Genomic DNA, 13495 nt, shown 5'->3' with positions numbered 1-13495 from the left:
GCTGCCCCCGTTGTGCATTTATTTCACAACGTCCGTCGGTACGTCGGGCCGACGCAAGTAGCCTAAGAGTTTTTGAATATCCATATTGAATCAGGAGCCCCATATAATGCTCCATACAGTTCATGATGGGTCTCATAAGATGCTCCATACAGTTCATGATGGGCCCCATAAGATGCTCCATATTAAAATATGTCCCATATAATGCTGCACAAAGTTTAATAATGGCCCCATAAGATGCTCCATAGACACATTTGCCCCATACAGTACTGTAAGTTAGGTTAGTAAGGGCCCCATAAGATTCTCCATAAAGATATCTGCCCCATATAATGCTGCTCAAACGTTGATTATGGCCCCCATAAGATGCTCCATAAAGATATTTGCCCCATATAGTGCTGCACAAATGCTGATTATGGCCCCATAAGATGCTCCATAGAGATATTTGCTCCATATAATGCTGCACAAAGGTTAATAAGGGCCCCATAAGATGCTCCATAGAGATATTTGCCCCATATGCTGTTGCTGTGATTAAAAAAACAAAAATGACATACTCACCTCTCTTCGCTCAGGCCCCCGGCACTTGCAATATTCACCTGTCCTTGTTCCGGCGCTGCTATGTCTTCCGCGTCCTCTGCACTAACGTTCAGGCAGAGGGCGGCGTGCACACTAATTGTGTCATCGCGCCCTCTGACCTGAGCGTCACTGCAGAGGATGCGGAAAACGGAGCGGCGCCGAAACGTGGGACAGGTGACTATCGCGCAATGCTCCCCCTCCCCATTATACTCACCTGCTCCTGGCGCTGTCCCTGCACATCCCTGGTTCTCCGGGCACTGACAGCTTCTTCCTGTATTGAGCGGTCACATGGTACCGCTCATTACAGTAATGAATATGCGGCTCCACCCCTATGGGAGTGGAGTCGCGTCCATATTCATTACTGTAATGAGCAATACCATGTGACCGCTCAACGCTGGAAGAAACTGTCAGCCCGAGACCATAGGAGATGCAGGGACCGCGCCATGAGCAGGTGAGTATGTGATAGCCGCCGCTCCCCCTCCCCCGCCGACCCCCCAGGGACAATGACTCGAGTATAAGCCGAGAGGGGCACTTTCAGCCTTAAAAAAATGGGCTGAAAATCTCGGCTTATACTCGAGTATATACGGTAATTATTTATTTTTATCTGTGTTGTTTCAACCTTTATTTTGGGATCCAAGAAGTAACGTTTCTCCTTGCGGAGAGTGTCATGTTAACCCCTTACTGACCTCGGACGGGATAGTACGTCCGAGGTCAGCTCCCCTGCTTTGATGCAGGGCTCCGCGGTGAGCCCGCATCAAAGCCGGGACATGTCAGCTGTTTTGAACAGCTGACATGTGCCCGCAATAGCGGCGGGTGAAATCGCGATTCACCCGCCGCTATTAACTAGTTAAATGCCGCTGTCAAACGCAGACAGCGGCATTTAACTACCGCATGCGGCCGGATATGAGCACATCGCCGACCCCCGTCACATGCTAGGAGGTCGGCGATGCTTCTCCATTGTAACCATAGAGGTCCTTGAGACCTCTATGGTTACTGATCGCCGGTAGCTGTGAGCGCCACCCTGTGGTCGGCGCTCACAGCACACCTGATTTTCTGCTACATAGCAGCGAACAGCAGATCGCTGCTATGTAGCGGAGGCGATCGTGCTGTGCCTGCTTCTCATGCTTCCTCCCATGGAGGCTATTGAAGCATGGCAAAAGTTAAGAAAAAAAGTTTAAAAAAATGTGAAAAAAATAAAAAAAATATAAAAGTTTAAATCACCCCCCTTTCGCCCCAATCAAAATAAATCAATAAAAAAAAAAATCAAACCTACACATATTTGGTATCGCCGCGTTCAGAATCGCCCAATCTATCAATAAAAAAAAAAAATTAACCTGATCGCTAAACGGCGAAACGAGAAAAAAATCGAAACGCCAGAATTACATTTTTTTTGGTCGCCGCGACATTGCATTAAAATGCAATAACAGGCGATCAAAAGAACGTATCTCCACTGAACTGAAAAACAACAGCTCGGCACGCAAAAAATAAGCCATCAACCGACCCCAGATCATGAAAAATGGAGACGCTACTGGTATCGGAAAATGGCGCAATTTTTATTTTTTATTTTTAGCAAAGTTTGGAATTTTTTTTCACCACTTAGGTAAAAAATAACCTAGTCATGTTAGGTGTCTATGAACTCGTACTGACCTGGAGAATCATAATGGCAGGTCAGTTTTAGCATTTAGTGAACCTAGCAAAAAAGCCAAGCAAGAAACAAGCGTGGGATTGCACTTTTTTTGCAATTTCACCGCACTTGGAATTTTTTCCCCGTTTTCTAGTACACGACATGGTAAAACTAATGATGTCGTTCAAAAGTACAACTCGTCCTGCAAAAAATAAGCCCTCACATGGCCAAATTGACGGAAATATAAAAAAGTTATGGCTCTGGGAAAAAGGGGAGTGAAAAACGAACAAGGAAAAACGAAAAATCCCAAGGTCATGAAGGGTTTAAGCATGCCGAGATGAGGAGACTTAAAGCAGCAATGCTAATCTGGGAAATATGCAAATTGTCTCCTCAGAGAGGAAGAGGACTAGAGCTCTAGTGCCACCTATAGGAAGTAGCAATCCTAGACGTCCAAGGCGACCCTTTAACAAGCCTTGTCACATGACTTAAGATTAAAGCCAAAACCAGAATCTCAGTTTTCAGACACTGTATTTTGGGGTACTGCCCCTCAACAGTGCAAAGTGTGAGATCTGGTTTAGCAACCTTTATTTTGCAAATTCTTTTGATACATGACTCAAATAACACAGCATTTGGGGCCCAACAGATGAAAGTGTTTTCACTAGAATTTTGGCCTAAAACACCTTCAAATGTCACATAAATTTGTCTTAAGTTGAATCCGGCTCTAAATGTCTTTAAGAGAAATAGATCCACTAAAAAAAATTCAGACTTTAAATCTATTCACATTTCCGAGAAAAAAAACATTTTTGCTTTAGCCCAATAGATTTTAACCCCTTTCTGACCTCGGACGGGATAGTACGTCCGAGGTCAGAACCCCCGCTTTGATGAGGGCTCCGGCGGTGAGCCCGCATCAAAGCCGGGACATGTCAGCTGTTTTGAACAGCTGACATGTGCCCGCAATGGCGGCGGGTGAAATTGCGATTTACCCGCAGCTATTAACTAGTTAAATGCCGCTGTCAAACGCAGACAGCGGCATTTAACCGGCGCTTCCGGCCGGGCGGACGGAAATGAGCGCATCGCTGACCCCCCGTCACATGATCGGGGGTCAGCGATGCTTCAGAATAGTAACCATAGAGGTCCTTGAGACCTCTATGGTTACTGATTGCCGGTAGCTGTGAGCGCCACCCAGTGGTCGGCGCTCATAGCACACCTGCATTTCTGCTGCATAGCAGCGATTCATGATCGCTGCTATGTAGCAGAGCCGATCACGTTGTTCTAGCTTCTAGCCTCCTATGGAGGCTATTGAAGCATGGCAAAAGTAAAAAAAAAAGTTAAAAAAAATGGTGAAAAAAAATATATAAAAGTTTAAATCACCCCCCTTTCGCCCCATTCAAAATAAATCAATAAAAAAAAATCAAACCTACACATATTGGGTATCGCCGCGTTCAGAATCGCCCGATCTATCAAATTAAAAAACCTGATCGCTAAACAGCGTAGCAAGAAAAAAATTCGAAACACCAGAATTAAGTTTTTTTGGTCGCCGCGACATTGCATTAAAATGCAATAACAGGCGATCAAAAGAACGTATCTGCACCGAAATGCAAAATGGTATCATTAAAAATGCCAGCTCAGCATGCAAAAAATAAGCCCTCAACCGACCCCAGATCATGAAAAATGGAGACGTTACGGGTATTGGAAAATGGCGCCATTTTTTTTTTTTTAGCAAAGTTTGGATTTTTTTTCACCACTTAGATAAAAAAGAACCTAGTCATGTTAGGTGTCTATGAACTCGTAATGACCTGTAGAATCATAATGGCAGGTCAGTTTTAGCATTTAATGAACCTAGCAAAAAAGCCAAACAAAAAACAAGTGTGGGACTGCACTTTTTTTGCAATTTCACAGCACTTGGAATTTTTTTCCTGTTTTTTAGTACACAACATGCTAAAACCAATGATGTCGTTCAGAAGTACAACTCGTCCCACAAAAAATAAGCCCTCACATGGCCATATGGACGGAAAAATAAAAAAGTTATGGCTCTGGGAAGGAGGGGAGCTAAAAACGAACACGGAAAAATGGAAAATCCCAAGGTCATGAAGGGTTAAGGGTATAGAAGAAATATTTTTTGGGGTAGAGAGGTATTACACAATGTGTGAAAGACCCCCAAGAGCTAACAAATGATAGGCTATATAGAACTGATACTGCCCACCGCTTAGTTTTTACTGTCTTTCCATTGGTAGGACAGATCGGAATCATAGACTGACCATTGGGAAAGTGATCATTTCCCTGGCTCTTCTAATATGGCCTTTAGCAAGCTAAAATTTCATCACTATTGTTTCAGCACACTTTGCTTAATTCAACAGTACAAACAAATCTAGGAAATTTTGTAATATATTTTGTCAGAGAAGTATGCTTCTTTTTCCAGCAATCAGACACTACTATGTATTCGGCAGTCCTCCATGCTGCTACTGCTCCTGTCTTTGTGGCATATAGAGACATGAATGCATAAATCCCTTATGTCTGTGTTTTCAATGAATGAGTTTTTAATATTTACCCACTAGCTCAGAGATAACTGAAAATTAGAAATATAGCGGATGAAGGATACAAGTCATATAATGGCTAATAATATTGTCATTTACCATGTACACACACAACAGCTTATTATAAAAAGTCACCTGAAAATAACAGGGTAGCCATACAATTTAGCTGTTTGACTGATAGTTATCTCTCTAGCCTCCGCACCTGTAGACATGAACACTCAACTGAGTGTCTCTGTGTTCTGTCAGGAAAAGAAGCCGAGAGAAAACAAAATCTAGATTGTTTTTAAGAGAAGCCAACATTAGATGGTTGACTGGTGTATCCAACATTGGAGGATTTGGATGACTTTCCTCTAATATGTCTTTTGATCTGTAAACTCCTCTGAGTTTTACATTCTTATATCTTTCCTTTTTTAACAGTATCATTCAACGGCTTTATTTTGCCTGTTATGTATTCTATTGACTTTTCCAAATAAGGTTTCTGGCCATCTCTCTTGATCTTTTCCAATTTCTTGTATTAGTGTTCATTCCATAAGTTGTAGTTGATTTGGTTGCTGTGATATATTAATTATTGATATATCTACAAGATGAGTAGCATTGTAATTGTGTACTTCATGCTAAAACAGCAACATAGTGTTCCATAAAAATACTTGTGTCATGACTTGGTTTCGGGGATTTAATCCGGTGACCTTGACCTGTTACTGTGTGGTCGGTTCCCCTGTCTGCTGAGTTTTTGCTTTTTCTTCCCTGTCCACATGGTGATGGCTTCAATTGTCTTTGCTTTCCTTTCTTGGTCTGCTCCTCTCCAGTTGTTTCTCATTTTCCTATTTTTCGCTCTCACATTCTTGGTGGGGTTTTATATGTTCACCCTTCACTGCACTTCTTTGCTGGCTATACCTCTTGGAGGATGTGTGTTCAGGAGTTCCGGCCCTTCAGCTAAGGAGTTTACCTTGCTTGGTAAACTCCAGTTGTATTCCTGCAATAAGTTTGCTTTCCTTCCCAGCACCGTTTTCCTTTCCCCACTGTTATCTGGTTTCTGGGAGGTTACACTTCCTTCTATTTTAGGTTCTCTTTTGCTTTCTCTCTCTACCCTATATTCGCGTGTTTTAGTTCTCACCCAGGGTTTTCGGATCTTACTTGTTGGCAGTGTGTTGCCGCCTCCCCTCTGGTTCTTTTTGAGGTACGAGAAACCCCTTGATGGCTTTTTAGAGAGTCAAGTCTGAGGTAGTGTTTTTAGTTGTGCGGCCGGGGCATTCCTAGTCTGCTCATGTACCAGTTAGGTGTAGGTGCGGCGCCCTTTTATAGAACTCCCCTTTTTCTGTTTTTGTATGCGAGTGAGTACATGCTAAAAGCAACTTGATTTTTATTCCTTCTTACACAGTGCGTTAATAATATTTACATGGTGGAGAGAAAAAACATCCTGGAACTGACGCAATTCTGACCATGCAGTCCTTACTCATAGCCCATAATCAGCCTTGTGGTTGTGTCATGTTTTTAGTTGTTGCATCAGGTTGTACCTATTAGCAAATCTTATTAGTAAATATGTCAAATTACCTATTCCACATTTGTATTCATCTTCTTTCTTCTCGTAACGAGTGAGGACAAATAAAAATGTTATTCTTATGTCACGAGGGGCTATTAAGTTGTGAGTCAGTCAATTCTTGTTTTGTTTTTTTTATATATCTTTCTTCTTTAAAACCCTTAGCGAGCAAATCCTTACATGACCCTGTGTGACCAGCGATCAGTAAACAGCATTCCTTTACAACTGGGTCATCATAGAACATTAGAAATGAATGTACATTTTTTTCCTGTTTCCCTCAGTTTCTAACATAAGAGCAGGGTGAGGACAAAGGATGGTTAGTTGGGACATCTGCATTTTATGAAAAAGGCTGACATTTCAGGGCTGACATATAAAAGCCACTATTCAGCTTTCATGGAGCAAACAGAAAATTGTACAAGGAGTATGTGCATTTCCATGCTTTCTTATATTGCTGTATATCACGTAGAATGACAGAAGAACATGCAAACTAACAACATATGCTGCACATGTCTATACAGTTGGGGTAGCCATGGATGTAGAAAAATGTAATTATCACAAATTAAACTTAATTTTGCACAATATTAGGGTTAGTTTATATGATGATCATACTTTCATGGACAATTTTAAACTGATTTTATTATTGTGCTGATACTACTATTTCATTTATGACTGTTATGTGTTTCAGTGAGGAAACTATGCAAGTCTGCACCATTAGATAGGTAATTGCTGACCTTTTTATGAGAACTTTTTGCCGTGGCAGAGTAATATCTAACAATTTGGTTAATGGCATGTCTAGACCTGGGCCCTCAAGAAAATACATAATTATCGTGAGCTTACATGAGTGTGGGTTTTGGACCTAGAGTTAGGATAAAAACTGGTATAAGGAAGAAGTTGTGTCCTTGGGCATGTGCTTCAATGCTTCTTTAAGTCTAAGAAGTAGAATTTAGACATTTTGTGGCTAACAAAAAATGTTTTGCAAAATTTTGTCTCAACTTCGAAATTTTGGGACTTTTGGTCTCTTCATGTCAGTTTCTCCCAAATTTTCCAAAATGGGCGGAGCTGGCGCAAGGTGGGACGTGACACCAAAGCTCATCTAATTCATGACGAGTTATGGTATTCCCAATTCCAGAAATCTTACTCCAGTCAGAGACTGGAGTAAGATTTCTACCATGGTGAACGCCACTCATTAGATTCTCCAGATTAATGAAGAGGTGTGCATCCCTTCATTAATCATGAGCATCTGACTCAACCACACCCCCTCATCAAGACCAGAAGACCAGCCCAGAAGATTGCCAGTCTTGATGAATCGGAGACATAATCTCTTCCATCTCTCTTCACTTTATCGCTAACTTAAATTTGAAGATCAGGCTCAGGAGTTTTGTAGTCTGTAACCATAGACTGTCGAGGTTTTTCTTGCTGTGTCGCTGTGAAGATGCATAAATGTCCAAAGGAGCTGTAGAAACAAAACATTAGGAACATTTTATTGAAACCTATTGAAACATTTCTTCATAATTCATTTTACATGACTTTGGATAATTTAAAAAATGGTTAATACAATAGTTAAATATCACGGCAATAGAGATTTTTCCCATGATCATACAAATCCTGGCTGTCGTATTTGGCTATATATTTGGCCATAACAACTATTCTCATTCCAACAATGTTTTTCTTTTTTAGTGTTTATTGCATAATTCTTAAAACAAGTGATACAATAAGCTATGAGTCAAGCTTAGTACTAAATTGAAGGGTATAAGGAATTAAAAAATAATTATTGTAAATTAGCCCTTAACCAACAGAACATTTAAAGGAAGATCATTTAGCTGTGACCTTGACAAACCTTCAGGATTGCTGATATAAATACCATTCATGTTCTCAAAAATATATTCCAGTAAAAAGCAGTGAAGATTTAATAAAATAATGAGTACTAGCATTGTAATTACAAATGACTATTGAGTATTCATTTTGTTTGTGATTAGCTAATTAATGGTTCACTAATGATGATTGAATCATATCATACCTCTATGGGCAAAATAATCATATGTTCATTAAACTTCTGTTTTCCATATTCATTCACTTAATTGCCAAACAGGTAATTGCAAAGAATAAAAGCAGATGTAATGTAATCCAATTTTAATTGGGAGAGCTTGTTGTAAGCAGATAAGAAATTACCGTAGATACCGTATATTACTATTTAAATAATTATTTAAAAGAATACTGTTTCCACCGCATGGACAGCAGAGCATGGAAAAGTTCAAAAAAGGGGTTTGGCATGCTTCACAGTAAAACAGATAAAATACAAGTTTATTGCATCAGCGATCTTTAAGAATAGGTTCCCACGATTAATTTTTGGTGAGTTTTTGATGCTGTGTCTTTTTAAAACATCAAAACCTTACCAAATGTTCATCTTGGGAACGTAGCCCAAAGTAGAATCCACATAATCTGGACTTCTCCTTCGTCACACTTTCACTCTCTGTGTATTCATTTAGAGATGTTGCTATTAGTAGTTGAGACCAGTACAGTGGCATGTAAAAGTTTTAGCACCCCTGGTCAAAATTACTGTTATTGTGAACAGTTAATCAAGTTGAAGATGAAATGATCTCTGAAAGGCCAAACGTTTAAATATGACACATTTCCTTTGTATTTTAGGCAATATAGTTTCATATTTTCATTTCAAAAATGACAGAAAGGAAAATGGGCAAATGCAAAAGTTTGGGCACCCTACATTGTTAGTATCTAGTAGCGCCCCCCTTTTGCAAGTATCACAGCTTGTAAACGCTTTTTGTAGTTGGCCAATAGTCTTTCAATTCTTTCAAGGGATTTTCATCCTTTCTTCCTTGGAAAATTCTTCCAGTTCTGTGAGATTACTGAGTCGTCTTACATGCTCTGTTATTGTGAGGTCTAGCCACAGATTTTCAATAATGTGCAAATCAGGGGACTGTGAGGGCCATTGTAAAAGCTTGCACATTTTGAGGTAGTCTATTGTGGATTTTGACATGTGTTTAGGATCCTTATCCATTAGTGTTGAGCATTCCGATACCGCAAGTATCGGGTATCGGCCGATACTTTCGGGTATCGGAATTCCGATACCGAGATCCGATACTTTTGTGGTATCGGGTATCGGTATCGAAACAACATTAATGTGTAAAATAAAGAATTAAAATAAAAAATATTGCTATACTCACCTCTCCGACGCAGCCTGGACCTCACCGAGGGAACCGGCAGCGTTCTTTGCTTAAAATGCGCGCGTTTACTTCTTTCCGTGACGTCACGGCTTCTGATTGGTCGCGTGCCGCCCATGTGGCCGCGACGCGACCAATCACAGCAAGCTGTGACGTAATTTTCAGGTCCTGACTGCCTAATTCTAGGCATTCAGGATTTTAAAATTACGTTCCGGCTTGTGATTGGTCGCGTCGCGGTCACATGGGCGACGCGACCAATCACAAGCCGTGACGTCACGGGAGGCAGGAAACGCGCCCATTTTTAAAATTACGTCACGGCTTGTGATTGGTTGCGTGCCGCCCATGTGACCGCGACGCGACCAATCACAAGCCGGAACGTAAAAGGAAAGGTATCCAGCAACAGATCCATCAGTGAAAAATTAATTAAAAACAAAAATCTTTAAAGTATAACATGGTTAAAATTATGGTATAAAACCTTTGATTAAGAAAAAAAGCAAGTACCGTATATACTTGAGTATAAGCCGACCCGAGTATAAGCCGAGACCCCTAATTTTGCCACAAAAAATGGGAAAACTTATTGACTCTAGTATAAGCCTAGAATGGGAAATGCAGCAGCTACTGGTAAATTTCAAAAATAAAAATAGATACGAATAAAAGTAAAATTGATTGAGACATCAGTAGGTTAAGTGTTTTTGAATGTCCATATTGAATCACGAGCCCCATATAATGCTCCATACAGTTCAAGATGGGCCCCATAAGATGCTCCATACAAAATACACCCCATATAATGCTCCATAAAGTTCACGATGGGCCCCATAAGATGCTCCATAGAATTTTATGTCCCATATAATGTTGCACAAAGGTTGATGGCCCCATAAGATGCTCCATAGAATATTATGCCCAATATAATGCTGCACAAATGTTGATGACCCCATAAGATGCTCCATAGAATATTATGCCCCATATAATGTTGCACAAAGGTTGATGGCCCCATAAGATGCTCCATAAAATATTATGCTCCAAATAATGCTGCACAAAGGTTGATGGCCCCACAAGATGCTCCATAGAATATTATGCCCCATATAATGCTGCACAAAGGTTGATGGCCCCATAAGATGCTCCATAGAATATTATGCCCCATATAATGCTGCACAAAGGTGGATGGCCCCATAAGATGGTCCATAGAATAATATGCCCCATATACTGCTGCGATTAAAAAAAAATGACATACTCACCTCTCGTCCTGAGCAGGCGGGGACACCGGCGTGTTATGGGGGCCAGGTGCCGGAATTGCCGCTGGCTCAGGCCCCAGGCACTTGTGATATTCACCTGACCCCGTTCCACCGCCGCTCACCACTGTGTCTTCCGTCTCTCTGCAATGACTTCAGGCAGAGGGTGCGCACTAATCACATCATCGTGCCCTCTGACCTGAATGTCACAGCCAGGGGATGCGGAAGACAGAGCCTGATGCGGTGCCTGCTTCCCTGATGGTCTCTGGAGCCGGCAGCTTGTTCCTGTGTTCAGCTGTCACATGGGACCGCTCATTAAAGTAATGAATATGCGCTCCACGCCTATGGGAGTGGAGTCACGTCCATATTCATTACTTTAATGAGCGGTACCACATGACCTCTGAACACAGGAAGAGCTGTGGGCGCCGGAGACCATCGAAGAAGCAGAGACCGTGCCGGGAGCAGATGAGTATGATGTGACAGCCACCACTCCTGCCGCTCCCCCTCCCCCGACAACCCCCTGGGACAATGACTCAAGTATAAGCCGAGAGGGGCACTTTTAGCCTAAAAAAAAGGGCTGAAAATCTCAGCTTACACTCAAGTATACACGGTAACCCAGGAAACTCATGGCCTTACGCATTTCAAACCGACTGGTTCTTAATCATAGTTCAGAGTTTTCCAGTCAGTTTGAAACGTGTAAGGCCATTAGTTTCCCGGGTTACTTGCCTTTTTTCTAAATCAATAATTTTATACCATAATTTTAACCATGTTTTACATTAAAGATTTTTGTTTTTAATTAATTTTTCACCTAACGCTGGGTGTCGGTATCACAGTATATTACATCCAGTATGCAGCATAATGTGTGATGTTATATGATATACTGTGATACAGACATCAGATATTATACCAGCCAACTATTATCCTGTATATAATGTGGGATGTCTGTGCATATAGTACACCACATACAGGATAATATGTAACTAGTGCATATTACACTATGACTACAAACATCAGATATTACACCAGTCACATGTCCCATATATACTATGTGATGTCTGGGCACATATAATATGTGATGGTATATGACATACTTTGATACAGACATCAGATGGTGTATACTGGATAATATATGATGGTAAAATGGGCAACTAATTTTCCCGAGAGCCGCATGAGAGAACGTGACGTTGTGGAAGGCCGAACCAATAGGCTGAAATGAATTCTGCTTAATATAATATTAACTACAGTTAATATTAACATTAAATAATAATTACCATATAAAACTTAATATTGAGCAGAATTAAGTATGCTGACCTCCCCTATATGCCATATGAGTCCACACACAGCCCCCTATATACCATATGAGCACACACATAGGCCCCTGTATACGGTATAACCCACCACACAGCTCCCTACATACAATATGAGCCCCATATAGCCTTCTATATATATAGCGTTAACCCTCACATAGTGCCATATATACAGTGTGAGCCCCACATGTTGTCCTATATACAGTATGAGCCCCCACATAGCCCCCTATAAACAGTATGGTCCTCACTTAGCCTCCTATATACAGTATGAGCCCCCACATAGCCTCGTATATACAGTATGAGCCCCCACATAGCCTCTCTATATACAATATGAGCCCCCACATGCAAGTTCAAGTGTGATCAGTCAGTGCAGGATTCTGTGTAGTGATGTCTGTAGGTCTCTGCTTGAATTCAGTGTGGTTTAATGAATTAGATTGAATCTTCCTCACTGATCCTAATCTGTATCAAAGTTCAGATTCCTGCAATAACTCACACTGAGCCCCAGCAGAGGGGCCGCCGATTGGACAATATACAATTCTGTGTGAGCTTATGAGAAGAGCAGCGTTCTGCTAACTCCTCAATGGTAACCTCCTGACTTATCCACTGAGCTCTCCAATCCACAGGCTCCTCGCCGGCAGAATGAATCAGCTCAAGGCGCGGCGCGCTGTGTGACGTCACTTCAGCAGGCGCTGCACACACAACGTGCAGTGGGCATGTCTGCATCACTAAATTGTGGCTGGCACATCAGCTGAACATATTCAATGGTACAGTGCATCCCTCGGCGGCCTAGGGCAGCTGCTGGGGAACCCGCTCGGGGAGCATTTGCCCCATTACTCCCGGCCAAGCTCACCCCTGTGAAGGACAGAATCTAAAAATAAAAACCAAAAAATCACATTGTATCATTTCTAAATAATTAAATTGCATTTTATAGCATGAAATAAGTACTTGATGACCTACCAACCAGCAAGAATTCTATCTTTCACAGTCCTGTTAGTTTTTCTTTAAGAAGCTCTAATATGCTTCACTCATTACCTGTATTAAATACACCTTTTTGAACTTGTTACCTGTATAGAAGACATCTGTCCATACACTCAATCACACTCCAACCTCTCCACCATGGCCAAAGAGCTGTCTAAGGACACCAGGACAATAAGCAAGCAATTTGGTGAGAAGGCAGCAACTGTTGGCACAATTATTAGAAAATGGAAGAAACACAAGATGACTGTAAATCTTCCTTGGTCTGGGGCTCCATGCAAGATCTCACCTGGGGTAAGGATGATTCTGAGAAAGGTCAGGAATCAGCCCAGAACTACATGGTAGGACCTAGTCAATGACTTGAAGAGAGCTGGGACCATAGCAAATACTTATTTTCCCCACAGTAGTTCCACCATCAATCAATGTCAACAATAGCCTTCATGAGTTTCCCTTACAGAACAAGACATACGGTATAGAGCAGCACTGACAGACAAATAGTTTCCTATTGTGGTTTATTACTACACTCATACAAGTAAGAGT

General features: G+C 41.4%; 1 protein-coding gene across 1 annotated transcript in view; it reads left to right on the top strand.

The window, feature by feature from the left end:
* Nucleotides 1-13495, top strand: part of ANTXR2 (ANTXR cell adhesion molecule 2) — a 280690-nt gene that overhangs the window by 14907 nt on the left and 252288 nt on the right. The gene's annotated exons all lie outside the window — the stretch shown is intronic.

The sequence above is a fragment of the Ranitomeya variabilis genome, chromosome 1, assembly GCF_051348905.1.
Source record: "Ranitomeya variabilis isolate aRanVar5 chromosome 1, aRanVar5.hap1, whole genome shotgun sequence".
Classification (NCBI taxonomy): domain Eukaryota; kingdom Metazoa; phylum Chordata; class Amphibia; order Anura; family Dendrobatidae; genus Ranitomeya; species Ranitomeya variabilis.
Note: the sequence above shows the minus strand (reverse complement) of the source record. Positions and strands in the feature narration are given on the sequence as shown.